This window comes from Triticum aestivum, chromosome 6A (genome assembly GCF_018294505.1).
Source record: "Triticum aestivum cultivar Chinese Spring chromosome 6A, IWGSC CS RefSeq v2.1, whole genome shotgun sequence".
In the NCBI taxonomy this organism is placed as follows: domain Eukaryota; kingdom Viridiplantae; phylum Streptophyta; class Magnoliopsida; order Poales; family Poaceae; genus Triticum; species Triticum aestivum.
The window spans coordinates 393029413-393057094 of record NC_057809.1 but is presented as its reverse complement, the minus strand read 5'-3'; positions in this window follow the sequence as shown (position 1 = coordinate 393057094).

Sequence of the window (27682 nt, the reverse complement as noted above, 5' to 3'; positions counted from 1 at the left end):
GGTGCACCAACTTACCCACCACGCTTGATTAACTCCGGCAGGACACACTTTCCTGGGTCATGCCTGGCCTCGGCCAGATAATACGCCGCAACCCGACCTAGGCTTAATAGAGAGGTCAGCACGCCAGACTAAACCTATGCCCCCAGGGGTCATGGGCCATCGCCCCGGGAACTCCTGCACGTTGCATGGGCGGCCGGTGAGCAGACCTAGCTACCTCCTTCAAAAAGGCAGGTGCTTACGCAGTCCAACCCGACGCGTGCCGCTCAGTCACTGACGTCTATTTAAGCTTCGGCTGATGCATACGACGCAAAACGCCCATACAATGCCCACGTGATGGTTAGTGCTATCAGGCCAGAGGCCCCTCGGATCAAATATCCAAATCGTAGTGGATTAGGAGCACGCGGTAACGAGCAGAGACTCGCGATCGATGTCACCCCGTCGCCCCGTCTTGAGTACTTGTGGCAAGGGCTACGAATGCCCGGCCACACCTTATAAGTATCTCGCGGGCAACTTCCAGGTCAACCCAACTCCACATCACTCGCTATTAAGCTCGTGCGGGTACCCCTCTGGGCCGACCCGTCTTTAGTAACATGGCTCAGTGCAAAGTCACAATAACCATAGTAAATCTGTGTCTAACACCAAGGGGAAAACCCGAGGAATCACCCCCGGTGAATTCCACTTGATGTTATCATCAAGGTGAATGTAAGAGGATCCACCCTCGAGGTTCACACTTGAGGGGTTGCATGACAGAGCCGTAACAGAAGTGGCTAAGGAGGAAATCACCCTCGATGACCTCGACCATATAGCTACACTACAGAGATCTCATCAGGAGTGATGTAAGAGGTTCCACCCTCGGCACTCGATGGTAACTCTGCAGAGTCGTACAACTAGGGGGGGTGATGTGCGGTGTCGAGGCCTGGACGTTGACCGAGTCATCGAACTTAAAGCGGGGCCACTAGGACAAGGCGGGGGTCACTGATGGATCTCTAACCAACCTATACTACCCAGTTTAGAATAAGCAGGTAAGGTATGAAAGCAAGTAACAAAAACAGGCTATGCATCAGAGTAGGATCATACATAAAGCAATAGCAGTTCTAATGCAAGAATGAGAGGGAAAGAAATGGGTGATATCAGAATGCTCAAGGGGTTTTTGCTTGCCTGGTTGCTCTGGCAAGGAGGGGTTGTCGTCGACGTAGTCGATCACAGGGGCATCAACAGCGGTCTCGGGGTCTACCAGAGAGAAGAGGGGGAAGAAACAGTAAATACAGAGCAAACAGATGCATCACTAAGCATTACATGACGACAGGCAGAGCTAGGGTTGTACTAACGTAGTACTACACGTTGCAGACGGAGGGGATAAACATCCGAGGATGAATCCCCGGTGTTAGACAAATTCCGGATAGATGAAAGAGAGGGGACGGTTCCATGTTCAGCATGCTAGGGGCATGTGATAGGTGAATGGACCACGCATTCGGATTCATGGGATTTTTCTGAGCAACTTTCGTATAGAAAACATTTTCATCGGAGTTACGGTTTAATTCCTACGAATTTCTAAAGATTAAAGTATTTCTGGAATTATTATTATTAACAGAAAAGAATTACAGCGTCAGCATGACATCACTGTGACATCAGCAGTCAACAGGACGACTGACCAGGTCAAACTGACTAGTGGGTCCCACATGTCATACACAGAGGGCTAACCGTGGGTTATTTTTAATTAGACAGAGTTAATTAGCAGTAGGGCCCCACATGTGAGTGACTGATTAGGTTAACTAATTATGCTTATTTTTTAAAATGTTTATTAGACTAATTAACAGAGGGGGGCCCACATGTCAGTGACTGGGGCTGCCTAGTCAGCACATTGACCGGGTCAACCCAGTCAACGGGGGTCAGCGGGGCCACTAGGCAGCGACCCAGAGGCGGGCCCCGCCGGTGCCAGGTTAGCGCCGGCGCCGGAGCAACGCCGGTGGGGCCATCCGCAGTGGCCGAACGCCGGAGATGGCCGGAATCGCGCTACGGCGCATCATTTGAGCCATGGTTGGGCGTGTTCAAAAGCTGACGACCTCGTGCGTCGAAAGCTACCAACAGTTGGGCCTGGGAATGGCCGGAACATCGCCGGCGACGAGCGCGGCGGACGACAGCTCGGGCCTAGGCGGGGATCACGTTACGGGGCTCCAGAACGGCCACGGTTGGCCGCGTTCGAACGCGGGCTCGATGCCGCGTCGCGTGGTGTGGTCGACTGGGCTCGCGGCTGGTCGGAACTGCGCCGGCGACGAGTGGAGGCGGCGGTGGAGTTCGAGCGCGGATGGGGATCGCGCTACGGGGCACGGGGAGAGGTGCGGCTAGGCTCGTTCGGCTGCGGTCGATCTCGCGCATCCAACGGTGATGGTCGCGGGGGCTGGGGTTGATCGGAGCAGGGCGCAACGTCGACAACAGCGGCAGCCGGAACTCGGCACCGACGGGAAATACGCAGGGGGGCACGAGGGGAAGAGCTGGTGGATGCTACGGCCTCCTACGAAGACGTTGAGCACGGTGATGTGCTCAGACACCAGCGGCGTGAGCTGTGGCCGCGACGGCGAGGTGAGCGGCGGAGCAAGTTTCCGGCCAATAGCGAATCGATTGCTAGAGCTCAAAATCGAGCGCGTGGAGTGAGGGGAAGGAGAGATATGCTCACAGGGGGCCTGCAGATGTGCTAAGCGGACGCGGGGAAGGCTCGATGAGGACGAACGATGACGGCGATCCGAGGTGGCCGAGGAGGAAGATGAAGTCGCCGCCGTCACTGCAGGGGCTCCGAGATCCAACTTGATGTGGCAAACGGTGTGGGGGACGGCGGTGGAGCGAACAACCATGTTGGACGGGCGCGTGGAGGACGGTGGCCGCGAGGGCGGCGACGGCCATGGCGGCAGTGGCGTTCGGATGCAATGGGGAGGGGATCTGGAGAGCGAGGGAGAGAGCGATGAGGGAGAGAGGGGGCAAGTGGGCGAGTGGGGAGGGAGCCCGAGGCGTCCGAAACCTTATCTCCTCATCGGGCGTCGCCGGCGAGGTGGTTGGATGGCGATGGGCGCGCGGGAGGAACTCCGGTCGGTTGAACAAGGGAGGAAGAGAGCGACCGGGGGGGGGGGGGGGGGGGCCGGCTTGCTGCCGTGGGCTAAAGCCCAAAGGGGGCAGGGGGCTTTCTCTCTCTCTCTCTCTCTCCTCTGACTTTTCCCTTTCCCTTTTCCTTTCCTTTTTGTTTTCTTTTATTTGCTCTGTTTGCAATTTTTTCTTTTAGTACCAAATGAATTTTGTTTAGAACAAAACTTGGCACATAAAACTAACACAATACCTTGAGATGGAACAGAAAGTTTGGGGTCAAAAGGAGTTGTCTAATCAATTTTAGAAATTGAAAAGGACATCTTAAATACTGCTGGACCAGATAACAAATTCCCAGGGGCAATTTGGGAATTCCAAAAATGTTGGTTTCAACATGAAAAATATCTAGGGATTATTGTCCATAGGATGAAGTATTTTATTTGCATGAAAGAAGAAGCAAATATTTGACATGCAATTTGAATTTGAAGCATATTTTGGACAAGTGGCATTTTGGGATGATGATCATGTTGACATGACCTTCATTAGGGGGAGATTACTGTAGTGTGATGCAGGGATGTTACAAGTTGTCAATTCAACCACACCTGGAAACTTAATATCTGCAGCAAGTGTTTAGTAGCAAAGTAATATGATAGTAGTGGTAACGATAGCAAAAGGTAACGGTAGCAAAAGTAATATTTTTGGTGTTTTATAGTGATGATAACAACAGCAACGGAAAAGTAAATAAGCGAAGAACAATATATGGAAAGCTCATAGGCATTGGATCGGTGATAGAGAATTATGCAGGATGTGGTTCATCATGTAACAGTCATAACATAGGGTGACACAGAACAAGCTCCAATTCATCAATGTAATGTAGGCATGTATTCCGAATATAGTCATACGTGCTTATGGAAAAGAACTTGGATGCCATCTTTTGTCCTACCCTCCCGTGGTAGCGGGGTCCTAGCGGAAACTAAGGGATATTAAGGCCTCCTTTTAATAGAGTACCGGACCAAAGCATTAACACATAGTGAATACATGAACTTCTCAAACTACGGTCATCACCGGGAGTGGTCCCGATTATTGTCACTTTGGGGTTGCCGGATCATAACACATAGTAGGTGACTATAGACTTGCAAGATAGGATCAAGAACTCACATATATTCATGAAAACATAATAGGTTCAGATCTGAAATCATGGCACTCGGGCCCTAGTGACAAGCATTAAGCATAGCAAAGTCATAGCAACATCAATCTCAGAACATAGTGGATACCAGGGATCAAATCCTAACAAAACTAACTCGATTACATCATAATTCTCATCCAACCCATCACCGTCCAGCAAGCTTACAATGGAATTACTCACGCACAACGGCGAGCATCATGAAATTGGTGATGGAGGATGGTTGATGATGACGATGGCGATGTCGACGGATTCCCCTCTCCGGAGCCCCGAACAAACTCCAGATTAGCCCTCCCGAGAGAGTTTAGGGCTTGGCGGCGGCTCCGTATCGTAAAACGTGATGAATCCTTCTCCTTATTTTTTTCTCTGTGAACATGAATATATGGAGTTGGAGTTGAGGTCGGTGGAGCTCCAGGGGGCCCACGAGGCAGGGGGGCGCGCCTCCCACCCTCGTGGCTAGGGTGTGGGCCCCCTGGCCTTGATTCTTTGCCAGTATTTTTTATTATTTCCAAAAATAATCTCCGAGAACTTTTGTTTCTGCACATAAATAACACCATGGCAATTCTGCTGAAAACAACGTCAGTTCGGGTTAGTTCCATTCAAATCATGCAAGTTAGAGTCCAAAACAAGGGCAAAAAGTGTTTGGAAAAGTAGATACAACAAAGACGTATCAACTCCCCCAAGCTTAAACCTTTGCTTGTCCTCAAGCAATTCAGTTGACAAACTGAAAGTGATAAAGAAAAACTTTTACAAACTCTGTTTGCTCTTGTTGTTGTAAAAATGTAAAGCCAGCATTCAAGTTTTCAGCAAAGATTATGAACTAACCACAGTCACAATAACACTTAGGTCTCATGTTTACTCATATCAATGGCATAATCAACTAGCGAGCAATAATAATAAATCTCAGATGAAAACACTTTCTCAAAACAATCATGATATGATATAACAGGATGGTATCTCGCTAGCCCTTTCTAAGACCGCAAAACATAAATGGAGAGCACCTTTAAAGATCAAGGACTGACTATACATTGTAATTCATGGTAAAATAGATCCAATCAAGTCATACTCAATGTAAACTAACAGTAATGAATGCAAATGACAGCGTTGCTCTCAAACTGGTGCTTTTTAATAAGAGGATGATGACTCAACATAAAAGTAAATAGATAGGCCCTTCGCAGAGGGAAGCAGGGATTTGTAGAGGTGCCAGAGCTCGATTTTGAAATAGATATGAATAATATTTTGAGCGGTATACTTTCATTGTCAACATAACAACCAAGAGATGGCGATATCTTTCATGCTACACACATTATAGGCGGTTCCCAAATAGAATGGTAAAGTTTATACTCCCCCTCCACCAACAAGCATCAATCCATGGCTTGCTCGAAACAACGAGTACCTCCAACTAACAACAGTCCCGGGGGAGTTTTGTTTGCAATTATTTTGATTTGAGTTGCATAAAGCATGGGACAGGGCATCCCAATGACCAGCCATTTTCTCGTGAGTGAGGAGCGGAGTCCATTCCTCTTGAGAATAACCCGCCTAACATGGAAGATACAGACAACCCTAGTTGATACATGAGATATTCGAGCATACAAAACAGAATGTTTATTTGAAGGTTTAGAGTTTGGCACATACAAATTTACTTGGAACGGCAGGTAGATACCGTATATAGGTAGGTATGGTGGACTCATATGGAATAACTTTGGGGTTTATGGGATTGGATGCACAAGCAGTATTCCCGCTTAGTACAGGTGAAGGCTAGAAAAGACTGGGAAGCGACCAGCTAGAGAGCGACAACAGTCATGAACATGCATTAAAATTAATCAACACCGAATGCAAGCATGAGTAGGATATAATGCACCATGAACATAAATATCGTAGAGGCTATGTTGATTTTGTTTCAACTACATGCGTGAACATGTGCCAAGTCAAGCCACTCGAATCGTTCAAAAGAGGATACCACCCTATCATACCACATCACAACCATTTTAATAGCATGTTGGCACGCAAGGTAAACCATTATAAGCTCCTAGCTAATTAAGCATGGCATAAGCAACTATAATATCTAATTGTCATTGTAAACACGTTTATTCATAATAGGCTGAATCAGGAACGATGAACTAATCATATTTACAAAAACAAGAGAGGTCGAGTTCATACCAGCTTCTCCCATCTCAATTAGTCCATCATATATCGTCATAATTGCCTTTCACTTGCATAACTGAATGATGTGAATAATAATAACAGTGCACATGCATTGGACTAAGCTGGAATCTGCAAGCATTCAATAAACAGGAGAAGACAAGGCAATATGGACTCTTGGTTAAATCAACAATAATGCATATAGGAGTCACTTCAACAATTTAATTATGGTCTTCTCCTATTGACCCCCAAAGAAAAGAAAAGAAATAAAACTATTTACACGGGAAACCTCCCTACAAGCAAAAGAAGAACATGAAATCTTTTGGGTTTTCTTTTTAATTACTACTACAAGCATGGAAATTAAAACTAGCTAAAAGCTACAACTAATTTTTTTGGTTTTTCTTAAGGTTTATTAAACACACAAGAAGAAAGTATAAAAAAGAAATAAACTAACATGGATATTACAATGAAAATGTATGAGCACTGACAACTGGCAATGAGTGTGTGAACATGAATGTAATGTCGGTGAGTAATACGTACTCCCCCAATCTTAGGCTTTTGGCCTAAGTTGGTCTATTGCCACGGATGGCCTGTCGGATATCCAAAGTTGTAGTTGGGGTCGTACTGAGATGGATACTCAGATTGCCACTGGCTGGCAATCACCTTCGGATCCCACTGGTAGTCAGACTGTCGCGGAGGATCAAATTGTGGTTCCGGCTCTGGCTCTACAGCTGATATAGGGTTCCGGTAGGCGTGAATGGCCTCAAACGGAACAAGGTACTTGCCTGCAGATAAATCAAACAAGGAAGGAGCAGGCAGGGTAATAGTCTTAGGATGATGTTTATCAAAGAACAATTTGTATTTAAGCTCATTTCCCCTATTCTTAACAATAAAATCATGTGTTACCATACTCTTATAATCTAAATAATCAGTAGGCATCATTTTTCTTCCTTTTCGTAGTGCCTAATAGGTATGTTATAGTATGCAGCAAGGCGTGAAGCATAGACACCTCCAAAGATGGGGCCCTTTGTATGGTTCAGACTTAACCGTTTGGCAATAATACCGCCCATACTAATAGAGTCGTCACGGAATAAACCATGGAACAAAATGATAATATCAGGAACACTAAGGTTTCCACAGTTTCCACGACCAATTAAGCAACGACTAGCAAATATTGCAAAGTAGCGTAAAATAGGAAAATGTATGCTAGTGATTCTTGCATCGGAAACTTTCCTAGTTTCCCCTACAGTAATAGTGTCAATAAACCCGTCCACATCTCTACGATGTGGTTCCTCTAAGCTACCCTCGAAAGGTATTTTGCAAACCCTGCAAAATTCATATAGTGACATCTTCTTAACCACATCATATAAATGAAACTCTACTGAAGGAGGTGATTCCCTAGGATAATAGTAGAAGTTTTGCACAAAAGTATTGGTGAGTAAGAGATACTGTTCGCGTTGGTCACGGAGGAAGTCGGTGAGGCCTGCATTCTTAGCCAATTCATAAAAATCATCATAAATCCCGGCTGCTCTCAAGAAATCATCGGAAGGCCAATCACATGGCCGAACCTCCGCGGTGCGAGGCAGATTATATTTGGGCCTCTCTGCTTCTTCATTTTGCTTTTCCTTAGAGCTTCGGCTCGATGAGCCCCTCAAAAATCTCTTCATTATTTTCTGAAATATTCTGAAATTTTTAGTAACTTCAAATAAAAGTGAACCAAGCTCAACAATATTGATAGCAACTACTCCTACAAGTGCCTAGAGCATATATCATGCATTAGAACTACTTGGAACCATATAAATTTGACATGCAAGCTCAAGAACATGGTCACCTAGGCAGCACAAATTTGCAATGAATAAAGCACTAGAACAAAAACTAATTGGACCAATGGAGGAGTCACATACCAAGGAACAATCCCCCAAAGCAGTTTTGTGAGAGGTGCTTTGAGCAAGGAGATCAAAAATCACAGCAAAATGAGCTAGAACTCATGCTTGAGCTGGATGGTGATTTTTTCGGGAGGAAGAAGAAGTGTGTGGGTGCAGGAATAAGTGGAGGGAAGCCACCATGGGCCCACGAGGCAGGGGGCGCGCCCAGGGGGTGGGCGCGCCCTGGACCCTCGTGGCCAGGTGCTTGCTCCCCCTGCTGTGTTCTCAGTGCCAGATATTCTCAAATATTCCAGAAAAAATCATATTAAATTGGCAGGGCATTTGTAGAACTTTTATTTTGGGGGTATTTTTATATTGCATAGATAATAAGAAAATAGACAGAAATTACTATTTTTTGCTTTATTTAATATAAATAACAGAAAGTAAAAAGAGGGTACAGAAGGTTGTGCTTTCTAACTTCATCCATCTCATGCTCATCAAAAGGAATCCACTAACAAGGTTGATCAAGTCTTGTTAACAAACTCATTTCGAGTAACATGAAACCGGAGAAATTTCGAATGACACTATGTTACCTCAACGGGGATATGTACATCCCCAATAATAAGAATGTCATATTTCTTCTTGACAGTAGGAAGAGGAAATTCGAAACCTCCAAAAATAATCGATGGAATTTTTCCAATAGAATTGATACTGTGGACTTGAGGTTGTTTCCTCGGAAAGTGTACCGTATGCTCATTACCATTAACATGAAAAGTGACATTGCCTTTGTGCAATCAATAACAGCCCCTGCAGTATTCAAAAAGGGTCTTCCAAGAATAATAGACATACTATCGTCCTCGGGAATATCAAGAATAACAAAGTCCGTTAAAATAGTAACGTTTGCAACCACAACAGGCACATCCTCACAAATACCGACAGGTATAGCAGTTGATTTATCAGCCATTTGCAAAGATATTTCAGTAGGTGTCAACTTATTCAAATCAAGTCTACGATATAAAGAGAGAGGCATAACACTAACACCGGCTCCAAGATCACATAAAGCAGTTTTAACATAGTTTCTTTTAATGGAGCATGGTATAGTTGGTACTCCGGGATCTCCTAGTTTCTTAGGTATTCCACCCTTAAAAGTATAATTAGCAAGCATGGTGGAAATTTCAGCTTCCGGTATCTTTGTTTTATTAGTAACAATATCTTTCATGTACTTAGCATAAGGATTCATTTTGAGCATATCAGTTAAACGCATACGCAAAAAGATAGGTCTAATCATTTCAGCAAAGCGCTCAAAATCCTCATCATCCTTTTTCTTGGATGGCTTAGGAGGAAAAGGCATGGGTTTCTGAACCCAAGGCTCTCTTTCCTTACCGTGTTTCCTAGCAACAAAGTCTCTTTTATCATAACGTTGATTCTTTGATTGTGGGTTATCAAGATCAACAACATGTTCAATTTCTATATCATTATCATTACTGGGTTGAGCATCAACATGAACATCGTCATTAACATTTTCATTAGGTTCATGTTCATTACCAAATTGTGTTTTAGCATCAGAAATAGAGATATCATTGGGATTCTCAGGTGTGTCAATAACAGGTTCACTAGAAGCATGCAAAGTCCTATCATTTTTCTTTTTCTTCCTTTTAGAAGGACTAGGTGCATCTATATTATTTCTCTGAGAATCTTGCTCAATTCTCTTAGGATGGCCCTCAGGATACAAAGGTTCCTGGGTCATTTTACCACCTCTAGTCATAACTCTAACATCATTATCATTTTTCTTACTATTTAATTCATTGAGCAAATCATTCTGAGCTTTAAGTACTTGTTCTACTTGAGTGGTAACCATAGAAGCATGTTTACTAATGAGTTTAAGTTCACCCTTAACTCTAGACATATAATCACTCAAGTGTTCAATCATATAAGCATTTTGTTTCAATTGTCTACCAAAATAAGCATTGAAGTCTTCTTGCTTAACCATAAAGTTATCAAACTCATCCAAACATTGGCTAGCAAACTTAGTAGGAGGGATTTCAGCTTTATCATATCTATAGAGAGAAATTACCTTTACTACCTGTGTCAGGTTATCAAGACCATGTGTTTCTTCAATAGGTGATGGATTAAAACCATATATTTCTTCAACAGGCGGTAAACTAAGACCATGTATTTCTTCAATAGGAGGTAAATTCTTAACATCTTCAACTTTAATACCCTTTTCTTTCATGGATTTCTTTGCCTCTTGCATATCTTCAGGACTGAGAAATAGAACACCCTTTTCTTCAGAGTGGGTTTAGGAATAGGATGAGGAGTTGGCTCAGGAGCTGGCTCAGGAAGTGTCCAATTATTTTCATTTGTCAACATATTATTCAATAGAATTTCAGCTTCATCCGGTGTTCTTTCCCTGAAAACAGAACCGGCACAACTATCCAAGTGGTCTCTGGAAGCATCGGTTAGTCCATTATAAAAGATATCAAGTATTCCATTTTTATTAAGAGGATAATCAGACAAATCATTAAGTAATTGGAGAAGCCTCCGCCAAGCTTGTGGGAGACTCTCTTCTTCAATTTGCACAAAATTATATATATCCCTTAAAGCAGCTTGTTTCTTATGAGCAGGGAAATATTTAGCAGAGAAGTAATAAATCATATCCTGGGGACTATGCACACAACCAGGTTCAAGAGAATTAAACCATATCTTAGCATCACCCTTTAATTAGAAGGGGAATATTTTAAGGATATAAAAGTAGTGAGTTCTCTCATTATTAGTGAACAGGGTTGCTATATCATTTAATTTAGTAAGATGTGCCACAACAGTTTCAGATTCATAGCCATAAAAAGGATCAGATTCAACCAAAGTAATTATATCAGGATCAATAGAGAATTCATAATCCTTATCAGTAACAAAGATAGGTGAAGTAGCATAAGCAGGATCATATTTCATTCTAGCATTCAGAGTTTTTGTTTAAGCTTAGCTAATAATTTCTTAAGATCACTTCTATCATTGCATGCCAGAAAGTCTCTTTTAGTTTCTTCATCCATAACATAGCCCTCAGGCACAACATGCAATTCATATTTATTAGGAGAGCCTTCATCATCACTTTCATCAATATTATCAGTTTCAATAATTTCATTCTCTCTAGCCCTAGCAAGTTGTTCATCAAGAAATTCACCAAGTGGCACAGTAGTATCAAGCATAGAGGTAGTTTTATCATAAGTATCATGCATAGCAGAAGTGGCATCATCAATAATATGCGACATATCAGAATTAATAGCAGAAGCAGGTTTAGGTGTCGCAAGCTTACTCAAAACAGAAGGTGAATCAAGTGCAGAGCTAGATGGCAGTTCCTTATCTCCCCTCGTAGTTTAGGGATAAATTTTTGTTTTCGCGTCTTTCAAGTTCTTCATAGTGACCAGTAGATATAAATCCCAAGTGACTCAAAGAATAGAGCTACGATCCCTGGTAACGGCTCCAGAAAATAGTCTTGATAACCCACAAGTATAGGGGATCACAACAGTTTTCGGGGGTAGAGTATTCAACCCAAATTTATTGATTCGACACAAGGGGAGCCAAAGAATATTCTCAAGTATTAGCAGCTGAGTTGTCAATTCAACCACACCTGGAAACTTAATATATGCATCAAGTGTTTAGTAGCAAAGTAATATGATAGTAGTGGTAACGATAGCAAAAGGTAACGGTAGCAAAAGTAATATTTTTGGTGTTTTATAGTGATGATAACAATAGCAACGGAAAAGTAAATAAGCGAAGAACAATATATGGAAAGCTCGTAGGCATTGGATCGGTGATAGAGAATTATGCCAGATGTGGTTCATCATGTAACAGTCATAACATAGGGTGCCACAGAACTAGCTCCAATTCATCAATGTAATGTAGGCATGTATTCCGAATATAGTCATACATGCTTATGGAAAAGAACTTGCATGACATCTTTTGTCCTACCCTCCCGTGGCAGCGGGGTCCTAGCGGAAACTAAGGGATATTAAGGCCTCCTTTTAATAGAGTACCGGACCAAAGCATTAACACATAGTGAATACATGAACTCCTCAAACTACGGTCATCACCGGGAGTGGTCCCGATTATTGTCACTTCGGGGTTGCCGGATCATAACACATAGTAGGTGACTATAGACTTGCAAGATAGGATCAAGAACTCACATATATTCATGAAAACATAATAGGTTCAGATCTGAAATCATGGCACTCGGGCCCTAGTGACAAGCATTAAGCATAGCAAAGTCATAGCAACATCAATCTCAGAACATAGTGGATACTAGGGATCAAACCCTAACAAAACTAACTCGATTACATGATAAATCTCATCCAACCCATCACCGTCCAGCAAGCCTACGATGGAATTACTCACGCACGGCGGTGAGAATCATGAAATTGGTGATGGAGGATGGTTGATGATGATGATGGCGACGGATTCCCCTCTCCGGAGCCCCGAACGGACTCCAGATCAGCCCTCCTGAGAGAGTTTAGGGCTTGGCGGCGGATCCGTATAGTAAAACACGATGAATCCTTCTCCTTTATTTTTTTTTTTCTCCCCGAACACGAATATATGGAGTTGGACTTGAGGTCGGTGGACCTCCAGGGGGCCCACGAGGCAGGGGGCGCGCCCAGGGGGGCACGCGTGCCCCCCACCCTCATGGCTAGGGTGTGGGCCCCCTGGCCTTGATTCTTTTCCAGTAGTTTTTATTATTTCCAAAAATAATCTCCGTGGAGTTTCAGGTCATTTCGAGAACTTCTGTTTCTGCACATAAATAACACCATGGCAATTCTACTGAAAACAGCGTCAGTCCGGGTTAGTTCCATTCAAATCATGCAAGTTAGAGTCCAAAACAAGGGAAAAAGTGTTTGGAAAAGTAGATACGACGGAGACGTATCAAGAGTGTCGTCCATGTACCCTCATAGACCGTAAGAGGAAGCATTATGACAACGCGGTTGATGTAGTCGTACGTCTTCACGATTGACCGATCCTAGTACCGAACGTACGACACCTCCGCGATCTGCACACTTTCAGCTCGGTGACGTCCCACGAACTCACGATCCAGTAGAGCTTCGAGGGAGAGTTCCATCAGCACGACGGCGTGATGATGGTGTTGACGAAGCTACCGATGCAGGGCTTTGCCTAAGCACTGCTACGATATGACCGAGGTGGATTATGGTGGAGGGGGGCACCGCACACGCCTAAAAGATCAATGATCAACTTGTGTGTCTATGGGGTGCCCCCTTCCCCGTATATAAAGGAGTGGAGGAGGGGGAGATGCCGGCCCTACTAGGCGCGCCCCAAGGGGAGTCCTACTCCCATCGGGAGTAGGACTCCAACCCTTCCAAGAGTAGGAGTAGGAGAGAGGGAAGGAGGAGAGAGGGGAAAGGAAAGGGGGGCGCCGCCCCCCTCGTCCAATTAGGACTAGAGGGGGAGGGGGCGCGTGGCCTGCCCTGGACGCCCCTACTCTTCTCCACTAAGGCCCAATAGGCCCATTACACTCGCCCGGGGGTTCCGGTAACCCCCCGGTACTCCGGTATTTGCCTGAACTTGCCTGGAACCCTTCCGAAGTCCAAACATGGTCATCCAATATATCGATCTTTATGTATCGACCATTTTGAGACTCCTCATCATGTTCGTGATCATATCCGGGACTCCGAACTACCTTCGATACATCAAAACACATAAACTCATATTACCGATCGTCACCGAATGTTAAGCGTGCGGACCCTACGGGTTCGAGAACTATGTAGACATGACCGAGACTCGTCTCCGGTCAATAACCAATAGCGGAACCTAGATGATCATATTGGCTCCTACATATTCTACGAAGATCTTTTATCGGTCAAACCGCATAACAACATACGTTGTTCCCTTTGTCATCGGTATGTTACTTGCACGAGATTCGATCATCGGTATCTCAATACCTAGTTCAATCTCATCACCGGCAAGTCCCTTTACTCGTTCTCTAATGCATCATCCTGCAACTAACTCATTAGTTACATTGCTTGCAAGGCTTATAGTGATGTGCATTACCGAGAGGGCCCAGAGATACCTCTCCGACAATCGGAGTGACAAATCCTAATCTCGATCTATGCCAACTCAACAAGTACCATCGGAGACACCTGTAGAGCACCTTTATAATCACCCAGTTACGTTGTGACGTTTGGTAGCACACAAAGTGTTCCTTCGGTACTCAGGAGTTGCATAATCTCATAGTCATAGGAACATGTATAAGTCATGAAGAAAGCAATAGCAACAAACTAAACGATCATTGTGCTAAGCTAACGGATGGGTCAAGTCAATCACATCATTCTCTAATGATGTGATCCCATTAATCAAATGACAACTCATCTCTATGGTTAGGAAACATAACCATCATTGATTCAACGAGCTAGTCAAGTAGAGGCAAACTAGTGACACTCTGTTTGTCTATGTATTCACACATGTACTAAGTTTCCTGTTAATGCAATTCTAGCATGAATAATAAACATTTATCATGATATAAGGAAATATAAATAACAACTTTATTATTGCCTCTAGGGCTTATTTCTTTCAATCCATGTTCCAACATGGAACAAACTTCAACTTCACCTGCAACTAGCAACGCTATAAGAGGGACTGAGCAAAAGTGGTAACATAGTCAAACACCGGTTTGCTAGGAAGGTGGGTTAGGGGCTTGACATGGCAGTATGGGAGGCATGATATAAGAAGTGGTAGGTAGCGCGACATAGCGATAGAGCGAACAACTAGCAAGCAAAGATAGAAATGATTTCGAGGGTATGGTCATCTTGCCTGCAATGTTCTCAAGAGTTGTCAAAAGCTTGATCCTCGTTAGCATACTCAATAGGTTCCTCGGTCACGTACTCGTCTCCCGGCTCTACCCAAGTCAAGAACACAAGCAAAGGAACAAACAATCAATCACGGTGCAATGCACAAGCAACATGATGCAATACATGGCATGGTATGCAAAATATGATCTGATATGCATATGCGTGCTCCGGAAGGGAAAGAATGATCAAGGCATCAACTTGGCAAACCAAGCATTCCATTGGAAAGATGAGATGATTTTGGTTTAAATCAATATAAAGATCACAGGAAACGGATGCATGGTTTGCAAAAGGCAAGCAAAACAAGAATGCCGCAAATCTGCGATTAACAACATGATGGCACTTAGAATGCAACAAGAAACTAAGCTACTGCACTCCAACATAGCAACAAAGAATATGGCAATGATGTACATGTGATGCTTGACAAAACATGAACACTGAGCTACAACTAAAACACACTAGAACAGGTTCAAACAAGCATGGCAAAAGTGCAAAAGATATCAGCTTCATAGACTGAAAATACTAACAGGTCAAAAACAACATTAGGACGCAATGTTTAGAGCAAGCAAACAACATGCTAAAAGAACATATCATAGCAAACAAAGGCATGGCATGATTCTACTAAATGCATAGAACAAAAGTCCCTTACGGAATATGAGCCAAAAAAGCACAAAAGATAAGATGGCACCCATGTAAACATAGCAAGTTTTATTAACAGTTCTAGACTTGGAAGAAAGACAGAGCAAGGCATAAACAGATTCATGATAGCAACTTTGTAAGCTCATGCCACTCACCGCAAAGCATTGCATGACAACATAAGCATACCAACAGCAAGATGGCATGTTCATGAAGCTAAACATGATAAGAGAAAGTTAATAGGACGCATGGATCACTAGCAAAACACATGGCAAAATGGATTAACATGTTAACAATCTGCCAGGAATAATTTATAGCAAAAATAGAGCAAGCAAAAGACATGCTAGAGCACTCCATAATTTCAACCAGGGGTATGAATGGATAGATCATAACCACATGTTCAAAACATCCTTACTGAAGTATCTCAAAATAAGCATGGATCTCATCGTAGCATCAAGTTTACATGGCATCAAAATAACAGCAGGAAAAGGACTTAGCAAAAACATGTCTCTGAAAACAGCAACATTATGAAGCCTACTTTGCATTCTTGTGCTAGTCACCACATAGATCACAAAAATACAAGGCTTGCACCTCTGTGAAGATGGCATGATTTAGTTCAAAACACATGTAGACCTCATGCTCAAAGAATGCACACACCAAATGTAACAAAAATGACAAATCACCATGATCTGATAAGTACCAGAAGTTAACGTTTTATAGCACTCTTGCATCGATGAAAATGGCATCATAGTGGACAGTAAAATGCATGGAAATATATCTAACATGAAGAGCTTAATGAGACGAACATTTTGATATATCAAAAGCATGATTTGGAGCCACGGTCATCGAGATATAGCATGTCAAAGTGGGCATGAAAAAATAAGAGGATTACTGGACTTAGAGGAATTTTACCCTCGCGAAAAGTCAACGCGGGACGAGGTGATTCCGGGACGGAGTGGATCGGGACGGGGCGTGGCGTTTGGATGGTGAAGCGAGTGGATATCCTCCACCTTCCCCGGATCCGGCGAGACGACAGCGGTCGGCGCGGGGACAGGTCGGGCCGGATCAGGCCGAATCGGCCTGGATCCGTGGCAGACGGCAGCGGAGGACACATCCGGCGAGGAGGCGGCGCGGGCGGCGGCGCACGGTGGATCGGGTGGCGGACGCGGCGGCCGGTGGAGGTTCGGTCGCCGGCGGGAGGAGGCGAGGCGGAGGACTCCCGGGCGACGGCGACGCTAGGGCATGGGAAGCGGGTGGTGCGCGGGGTGAGGCAGCCCGGGACGGGCCGGCCTGGCGGCGGGGAGGAGAGAGGAGGTGTGGAGGACACGTGGCGGCGGTGGATTGGTGGGAGGGCGGCGGTAGACACGTCTGATGGCGGCGCGGACAAGTCCAGCGGCGGGGGAGGAAGAAGCTAGGGTTTGGACTGCGATTTTTGGACGGAGGAGGTGTTTATATAGGTAGAGGGAGGTAGGAGAGTCCAAATGAGGTGCGGTTTTCGCCCACACGATCGTGATCCAACGGTGAAGAACATGGAGATGGTTTAGATGGGTTATTGGGATGTTTTGGAGGGGTGTTGGGCTGCAACACAAAGAGGATTTTGCGGTTACCCGGTTAACCATTGGGGCATCAAACAACCTCCAAATGAACGAAATTTGACAGGCGGTCTACCGGTGGTGTACCAAGGCCACTTGACATATCTCGGCCCATTGCGAGAACATTTAACTCCTGCTCATGAAAAGAGACAAGAGGGGTGCGTCGGGTGCAAGTGGGAGTGTCGGATTGCGAAACGGACAACGAGGAAGAAGCTCGGATGCATGAGACAAACACGAATGCAAATGCGATGCACATGATGACATGATATGAAATGCATGACAAGAACAAAAAACAAAACGAAGACAAAAACCTAACCACAAAGGGAATATCATATCGCATCTCCGGAAAAGGCAAGAGTCGGAGTTACAAATATGGAAAGTTGTATCCGGGGTGTTACAACACTCCACCACTACAAGAGGATCTCGTCCCGAGATCTAGGATGGCACTGAAGGGAAACAGAAAATGAATAGGAGAGGTAAACTAAGTTGCTTCTTCGACAAATGAGTGAAACCACGAACCTTGAGAGGTTGAAAAGTTGAAAGAAAGAATGCAATGGAGTTGAACACAATTGAGAGCACTGCGGTAGAAAAGAGAAGGAAAACTTGATAAGATGAAAAGAAATTGAAGAGATGACACAACACTCCGGTTAAAACAAGATAGAGAAGGAATAAGAATGATATCAGCAAACTTATGGAAAAATCCTCAAAATTGAGGCGAAATTCTGCAACTACGGAAACAATAGACTGGATTGATATCAACAATGATACGAGAAACTTATTTCACCGGGAGGATAAATGAAGAACTTGGGTCATTTATAAGCACCATAAATAGCAACAATCCTCAGGGAAGGCTTTAGGTGAAAAATGACACAAGATAACTCCAACGAAGAGATTAATGGATTGCAAAGGATCTCCTGAACGAAAAGAAAATGATGGGTTTACATATCTCATCCGTGACAACTTGCGAATCATGAAACATGAAGGGAAATTGTCAAGAATGACATAACACCACCTCAAAAGATAAGGTAGAAAGAATTGCACTTTGGAATGCAGGAAGAATACTTGAACTCCTCAAAACAAAACATTTTCTAAGCGCCCTGTATAAATTTGAGAATAACTTGGCGGATCATAACTTCGAGAGAAATCTTGAAGAACAATTGAAGAATGAAAAGAATCCTTGACGAACCACCATGTAGAGCTTCCATGAAGAACTCGGGTAATAAAAGGATGATAAAAGGAAGAGAAGTTGAAAACACAAGGTGAAGTCTTGCGATGATTTAGATGGAGCTTTGAAATGATATAATTGAGAAAAACTTGGAACTCCAGAAAGAAAGATGAACAACATATAATTGAGAAATTGATATCACGAACAAACTCCGAAAGAAGGAATTAATCACTTGGATGAAACAAAAGCAAGAATTATGTTATACGTATCCTTCCCCAATATGAATTGATGACAAGCAACGGATTTGTCATACTACTTATTCTCGTAGAAAAGGATTAAGATAGATATAGCATAAACTTGAGAAAGGTCTTCAACGAACCATTGGTAGAACTTGAAAAGAACAAATGAATTGATATGATAACAAGAGGAAAGGAGTCTTGAACGAACCACTGTAAGAATTGAAAATGAACGAAGAAAAGATAAAGAAACACTGGGAAGAATTCGAAAACGAACGAAGATACTTGAGAGATTTTAGATACAAGTTAACAAAGAGATCATGAGCTGATTAGAGAGTACTTGAATGATGCACCGGTAAGATTTGGAGAACGAGAGCTGAAAGCTGAAATAATAATTCTGATATGATGGGCTCCGGAGAATCAAACTGAAAATACTCCTAAATTGCTCCGGATGGGTGAAAAGAATTCTCACAATCAAAAACAATTATGAGAGGATGGCATCAAGCTAGAACCATGAATCTTTGGAAGAACGGGTAAGGATTTAATAGGAACTCTTCTTTGGTCTTGAAGATCCGAGAATGACGACGAGAAACACCACCATGAATTATTGAGACACTCCGGAATGAATAATAGAAAGGTTGAACCAATGATGAAAAGAATTTGGAGGTGATCTTGGAGAAGGTATATGACTGATGAATATTCATTCTTACGTCAAACTTTGAAAAGAATTTGAGAATAACTCCATAAAATAGAAGAGTCAGGTAAGATCCTGGGAAAAAACCTATTGGTTAGTGATGTAGGGTGGAACCCTATTCGGCCGATCTTTCACGAAAGGAGCGGATCCCGCAAAGAACACGAAGAACACGAAGAGGGAAACAAGGGAAAACACAAAAGAAACACTAAACCAATAAGAGATAGTCACACATGTGCTAGATCCTCGAGTACATAAGAGTTCACACGGTACACGAGCAACTAGGGATGATACAAAGGTAGCCGGTCTTCTCCGTGAGGAGGTCTTAATGTTCTTCTCCGCAAGGAGGTCTTGAATCCAAAGGGATCTTCTCTGAAGAGGGGCCGCGGTCTCTCTCGTGGAGTAGATCCGATGTGGATGAGCAATGCTCTATCTCTAAATATGAGCTAAACCAATGCTAACCCAAGATAGAAGGAATATGAGGTCTATTTATAGCCTTACTGCAAAAGGGGGCGGAGTGGGGGGATACATGGGTTGCGACCCAACTCATGGCAGCACATAGGCACCAGACGTCCGGGAGTAACCGGTCGTCCGGAGGCTCGTGAGGGTCTGGACATCCGGTGCTTGTCGGACGTCCGTAGATTCGGTTTGGGTGGACTTCGGTCGGACGTCCGGTCGGGGTCGGACGTCCGGAGCCTGGAGGTCGTTGGTCGTCTGTAGCGCTTTGGAAGTCCATAGTTTTGGCTCGGGTATGGAAGTGTCGGTCGTCCGGAGAGGGCCGGACGTCCGGAGCCTAGAGGTCGTCGGACGTCCGGGGTTCGTCGGTCATCCGGAGCCTGGGGACTTTGAGCAGTTCTTCTTCTTGTCCCGTGAACTTGGCGTCCTCACCGTCTTGTCCGTTGAATGTAGTTGGTCTATGGCCTTCCTCCAAGCACCTGATCACACATAGGGTTTCCGCTTGAGGTAGTAGCCAATTCTCATGTATGGAAAGTGGTAGTTCGGAGAGGAGTGAGTTCACCTTAGTTTCAAGAGCTCTTGCACGTGCTCGTGTCATTGGTCCTCTAGTCACTTGGTGAGATGATGGTAGGTCCATGGGGATGACCTTGGGATGCTCCGCATCATCTCCCCTCCCTTGGGGAAGATCCATCCTCGGATCAAATTCTTCATCACCATGGAAGGGCGAGAGGTCCTTAACATTGGAGATATCGCTCATGTTGTACTTGTCGCGGGGAGGTCGATCTTGTAAGCGTTGTCGTTGTAGCATGCAAGCACCTTGAAGGGTCCGTCTGCTCGTGGTTGAAGTTTGGAGTTGCGTTCTTGGGGAAAGCGGTCCTTGCGAGGGTGTAGCCACACGAGATCACCAATGTTGAAGACCATGGGGTGCTTGTTGATGTTGAGCTTGGTCGCAAGTCGTTGTACTTGGCGCTCGATAGTATGTCTTGTATCTTCATGCACCTTCTTTAGATGAGTCACACGTGCACTTGCATCCAAATTGATGCGCTATTGGAGTGGTAGAGGGAGGATGTCCAATGGTGACAATGGGTTGAATTCATAGACGACCTCGAATGGGGACTTGCCGGTTGTTTAGTGTCTTGCTCGGTTGTAGGCGAACTCGGCGATAGGTAGGTACTCTTCCCACTCCTTGATGTTCTTCTTGATGAGTACTTGAAGTAGAGCGGAGAGTGTGCGGTTGGTCACCTCCATTTGGCCATCGGTTTGTGGATTATACGCCATGGAGAAGAGTAGCTTGATTCCGAGCTTGGCGCATAGGGTCTTACAAAAGTAGCTAAGGAACTTGACGTCGCGGTCCGAGACGATCATCCTTGGCATTCCATGTAGACGCAATATTTCCCTACAAAATAGATTAGCAACATGTGAAGCATCATCTATCTTGTTGCAAGGAATGAAATGTGCCATCTTAGAGAAACGGTCCACAACGACAAATACCGAATCCTTTCCATTTCTAGTCCTAGGAAATCCAAGTACAAAATCCATGCTAATGTCTTCCCATGGTTGATATGGAATTGGGAGAGGCATGTAAAGGCCATGGGATTGAGCTTTAGACTTAGCTTTGCAACATGTAGAGCATCGGTTGGTGAAGCGGTTGACATCGTGAAACATCTTGGGCCAATAGTAGTTCTTGGAGAGCGTGGCGAAAGTCTCGTCGCATCCAAAATTTCCCATTAAGCCTCCTCCATGATATTCCTGCAAAAGCAACAAACAAAGATAAGACTCGGGAATGCAAAGCTTGTTAGATCTCATAAGATATCCATCTTTGAAGTAACAGTGTTCCCAAGAGGTGTGCGTCAAACACTTGGCATAAGGAGTAGCAAAAGTAGGATCATGCTCATACAAGTCTTTTATATGCTCAAAGCCAATGACATCCAATTCAAGTTGAGTAACAAGCATGCATATGCGGGAAAGGGCATCCGCCACAATGTTTTCCTTACCTTTAATGTACTTGATAACATAAGGAAAAGACTCAATAAATTCACTCCATTTAGCATGACGCTTGTTCAACTTGGTTTATCCCTTAAGATACTTGAACGTTTCATGATCGGTATGAATGATAAATTCATGAGGGCGAAGATAGTGTTCCCATTCATGCAAAACACGGACTAAAGCATATAGCTCTGTGGCATAGATAGGATAATTGAGTTGTGCGCCGGAGAGTTTCTCACTAAAGTAAGCTATGGGGCGCTTCTCTTGTGTTAACACACCTCCCATGCCATTACCACTAACATCGCAATGAATCTCAAAGGGCTTGTCAAAGTTCGGTAAGGCAAGCACGGGAGCATGAGTAAGCAAATTCTTAAGCTCATTGAAAGCGGTATCTTGGGATGGTCCCCAAACAAAAGCCACATTCTTCTTGCTCAAAGCATGCAAAGGCGAGGCAATGGTGCTAAAATCTTTCACAAAGCGACGATAGAAACCCGTAAGGCCAAGAAAGCTACACACTTGATGCAAGTTGGTTGGTTGTGGCCAAGTTTTAATAGCATTGATCTTGGAGTCGTCAACATGAACACCCTTAGAAGAAACAACAAAACCCAAGAAAATGAGCTTATCAACACTAAAAAGGCATTTCTCCATGTTAGCAAAGAGATGCTCATTTTGAAGAGTTTGCAAAACGGTTCGGACATGGGTGACGTGATCTTGAAGAGATTTGCTATAAACAAGGATATCATCGAAGTAGACCACAACAAACACACCAATGTAAGGGCAAAAGACATGATTCATAAGACGCATAAAAGTACCCGGTGCTTCCGATAGACCCATAGGCATGACTAACCATTCATATAACCCAAACTTGGTTTTGAAAGCGGTTTTCTATTCATCACCCTCTTGTATGCGGATTTGATAGTAACCACTCTTAAGATCAATTTTTGAAAAGATAGTGGCACCACTAAGTTCATCAAGCATATCATCAAGGCGTGGAATGGGGTACCTATAACGAATGGTGATAGCATTGATAGGTCTACAATCAGAGCACATGCGAAAGCTACCGTCTCGTTTTGGCACAAGAATGATCGGGACGGCACAAGGGCTAAAACTTTCACGCACATGTCCATGGTCTATGAGATGCTTTACTTGCCTTTGTATTTCTTTGGTTTCTTCGGGGTTGATGTGGTAGGGAGCTTTGTTCGGAAGAGGTGCTCCGGGGATGAGGTCGACGCGGTGCTCAATGCCTCGTAGTGGAGGTAGTCCCGGAGGTAGCTCGTCGGGGAAAACATCATGAAATTCCTACAAAAGCGAAGACAACACTAGAGGAAGAGTGTGAGAGGTGTTATCTTGTGGTTCATTGTCCTTGCACAAAAGGGCGTAGTGTAGGACACTAGATGGGTTCTCACACACTCCTCTTATCTCACTTTTGGTGGTAAATAGGACTAAGTTCTTCTTTTCGCTCATCGTGGAGGCGCTCGATTTGGGCTTGTGGCGCTCACTCTCTTTTTGGTCGCTCGCTCTCTCACCATTATCTCTGATACGTCTCCAACGTATCTATAATTTTTGATTGCTCCATGCTATATTATCTACTGTTTTGGGCAATATTGGGCTTTATTATCCACTTTTATATTATTTTTGGGACTAACCTATTAACTGGAGGCCCAACCCAGATTTGCTGTTTTATGCCTATTTCAGTGTTTCGAAGAAAAGGAATATCAGACGGAGTTGAAACGGAACGAAATCAACTAGAGAAGTTATTTTTGGAACAAAAGCCACCCGATGGACTTGGACCCCACGTCAAGGAAGGAACGAGGAAGCCACGAGGGTGGGGGCGCGCCCACCCCCCTAGGGCGCGCCCCCTGCCTCGTGGGGCCCTCGTGGCTCCCCTGACGTACTCCCTGCACCCATATATACCCACGTATCCTAAAACTTCCAGAACCGAGATTAGATCGGGAGTTCCAGTGCCAGAAGCCTCTGTAGCCACCGAAAGCCAATCTAGACCCATTCCGGCACCCTGCCGGAGGGGGCAATCCTTCTCCGGTGGCCATCTTCATCATCCCGGTGCTCTCCATGACGAGGAGGGAGTAGTTCTCCCTCGGGGCTGAGGGTATGTACCAGTAGCTATGTGTTTGATCTCTCTCTCTCTCTCTCTCTCTCTCTCTCGTGTTCTTGAGATGATACGATCTTGATGTATCGCGAGCTTTGCTATTATAGTTGGATCTTATGTTTCTCCTCCCCCTCTTCTCTCTTGTAATGAATTGAGTTTCCCCTTTGAAGTAATCTTATCGGATTGAGTCTTTAAAGATTTGAGAACACTTGATGTATGTCTTGTCGTGGATATCTATGGTGACAATGGGATATCACGTGATTCACTTGATGTATGTTTTGGTGATCAACTTGAGGGTTCCGCCCATGAACCTATGCATAGGGGTTGGCACACGTTTTCGTCGTGATTCTCCGGTAGAACTTTGGGGCACTCTTTGAGGTCCTTTGTGTTGGTTGAATAGATGAATCTGAGATTGTGTGACGCATATCATATAATCATACCCATGGATACTTGAGGTGACATTGGAGTATCTAGGTGACATTAGGGTTTTGGTTGATTTGTGTCTTAAGGTGTTATTCTAGTACGAACTCTAAGGCTGTTTGTGACACTTATATGAATAGCCCAACGGATTGATTGGAAAGAATAACTTTGAGGTGGTTTCGTACCCTACCATAATCTCTTTGTTTGTTCTCCGCTATTAGTGACTTTGGAGTGACTCTTTGTTGCATGTTGAGGGATAGTTATGTGATCCAATTATGTTATTATTGTTGAGAGGACTTACACTAGTGAAAGTATGAACCCTAAGCCTTATTTCCACACATTGCAATACCATTTACGCTCAGTTTTACCTTTAGTTACCTTGCTGTTTTTATATTTTCGGATTACAAATACCTTTATCTACTATCCATATACCACTTGTTTCACCCTCTCTTCGCCGAACTAGTGCACCTATACAATTTACCATTGTATTGGGTGTGTTGGGGACACAAGAGACTCTTTGTTATTTGGTTGCAGGGTTGCTTGAGAGAGACCATCTTCATCCTACGCCTCCTACGGATTAATAAACCTTAGGTCATCCACTTAAGGGAAATTTGCTACTGTCCTACAAACCTCTGCACTTGGAGGCCCAACAACGTCTACAAGAAGAAGGTTGTGTTGTAGACATCAAGCTCTTTTCTGGCACCGTTGCCGGGGAGGTGAGTGCTTGAAGGTATATCTTTAGATCTTGCAATCGAGTCTTTTAGTTTCTTGTTTTATCACTAGTTTAGTATATAAAATAAAACTACAAAAAAATGGAATTGAGTTTGTCTCATACGCTTCATCTTTTAAATATCTTTCGTGAGTATGATGGAAAGGATAATTGTGCTCAAGTGCTAGAAGAAGAAATCTATAATATGTTTGGCACTAAATATTTGAATGATGAGCATGATTGCAATGTTGTTAGTATGAATTCCTTGAATATCCATGATGCTAATGATATGCAAAGCCACAAGCTTGGGGAAGCTATGTTTGATGAAGATGATATTTTTTGTCCCCCAAGCTTTGATGAGCAAATTTATTATGATGAAAGCATGCCTCCTATCTATGATGATTATTGTGATGACACTTATGCTTTAAAGAATAATGATAACAATGAAACTTGTCATCTTGATTTCAATTTTCAATCCCATGATAGTTACTTTGTTGAGTTTGCTCCCACCACTATTAATGAGAAATTTTTTGCTTATGTGGAGAGTAATAAATTTTCTATGCTTGTAGATCATGAAAATAATGATTTAGGTGCTGGTTATATTGTTTAATTCATTCATGATGCTACTGAAAATTATTATGAGGGAGGAATATATGCTTGTAGGAGTTGCAATAATATCAAGTTTCCTCTCTATGTGCTTAAAGTTTTGAAGTTATGCATGTTTTCCTTTCCTATGCAAGTTGATTCTTGTTACCATAAGTTGTTTGCTCACAAAATCCCTATGCATAGGAAGTGGGTTAGACTTAAATGTGCTAGTCATATTCTTCATGATGCTCTCTTTATGTTTCAATCCTTATCTTTATGTGAGCATCATTGACATCATCATGCCTAGCTAGGGGCGTTAAACGATAGCGCTTGTTGGGAGGCAACCCAATTTTATTTTTGTTCCTCGCTTTTTGCTCCTGTTTAGTAATAAATAATTCATCTAGACTCTGTTTATATGTGGTTTTATGCTTTTAATTAGTGTTCGTGCCAAGTAGAACCGTTGGGAAGACTTAGGGGAAGTCTTTGCGATCATGCTGTAAGAAACAGAAACTTTAGCGCTCACGAGAATTGCTGCCATTTTTATTTGGATAGTACTATTTAGTTCATTATTTTTGAAGATGATTAATAGATAAATACTCAGGTCCAGCAATTTATTTGAGAATTTTATGTGTTCCATAAGTGTACGTTTGATCCATATTACTACAGACTGTTCTGTTTTTGACAGATTCTGTTTTTCATGTGTTGTTTACTTATTTTGATGAATCTATGGCTATTAAAATATTTTATAAACCATGGAGAAGTTGGAATACAGTAGGTTTAACACCAATATAAATAAATAATGAGTTCATTACAGTACCTTGAAGTGGTGATTTATCTTCTTATACTAATGGAGCTTACGAGTTTTCTGTTAAGTTTTGTGTTGTGAAGTTTTCAAGTTTTGGGTAAGGATTCGATGGACTATGGAACAAGGAGTGGTAAGAGCCTAAGCTTGGGGATGCCCAAGGCACCCCAAGGTAATATTCAAGGACAACCAAGAGCCTAAGCTTGGGGATGCCCCGGAAGGCATCCCTCTTTCGTCTTCGTTCATCGGTAACTTTACTTGGAGCTATATTTTTATTCGCCACATGATATGTGTTTTGCTTGGAGCGTCAGTTTATTTTGTTAGGATTTGCTTGCTGTTATTTAGAACAATGTTTTGCATCTTTTATTTCAATAAAAGTGGCATTGATAGCCTTTACTATGCCTATGTTACAAGTATACATGTTGCTGTTTGAAAACAGAAAGTTTACCGCTGTTGCAATAATTCCCTAGAAAAGTAAGAATGTGATAAAATGTTGAAACCTTTTGCATATTCAGATCTGATAAATTTACTACAGTGGGAATTTTCTTTCATAATTTTTGGAGCTAGGGAAGTATGGATGTTGCAGCATTCTTTACTGACTATCCTGTTTAGGCAGATTGCTGTTATGTTTGCATTGTTTGCATATGGTTGCTTCTTTAATGATTCTATTTGAGGATAGGACTATTAAATATGCAGAGGCATTTAGTATGCAATGTTGAATAATAATTTTAGTGATTTGCTACAGTAGAGTATGATAAGGTTTTTGCAATGGTTTATACTAACTTATCTCACGAGTCCTTGTTGAGTTTTGTGTGGATGAAGCTTTTGAGATTCAGGGAGACCTTGATATGAGAGGAACTAAGGAGACACAAAAGATCAAGCTTGGGGATGCCCAAGGCACCCCAAGATAATATTTCAAGAAGTCTCAAGCATCTAAGCTTGGGGATGCCCCGGTTGGCATCCCACCTTTCTTCTTCAATAACTATCGGTTAGTATCGGTTGATCGTAAGTTTTTGCTTCTTCACATGATGCTTGAAATTCTTAGAATGTCATTTTATTTTGCTTTGCTTGCTGTTTGAATAGAATACCAAGATATGAAATTATTAAATGTTAGAGAGTCTTCACATAGTTGCATAATTATTCGACTACTCATTGATCTTCACTTATATCTTTCGGAGTAGTTTGTCATT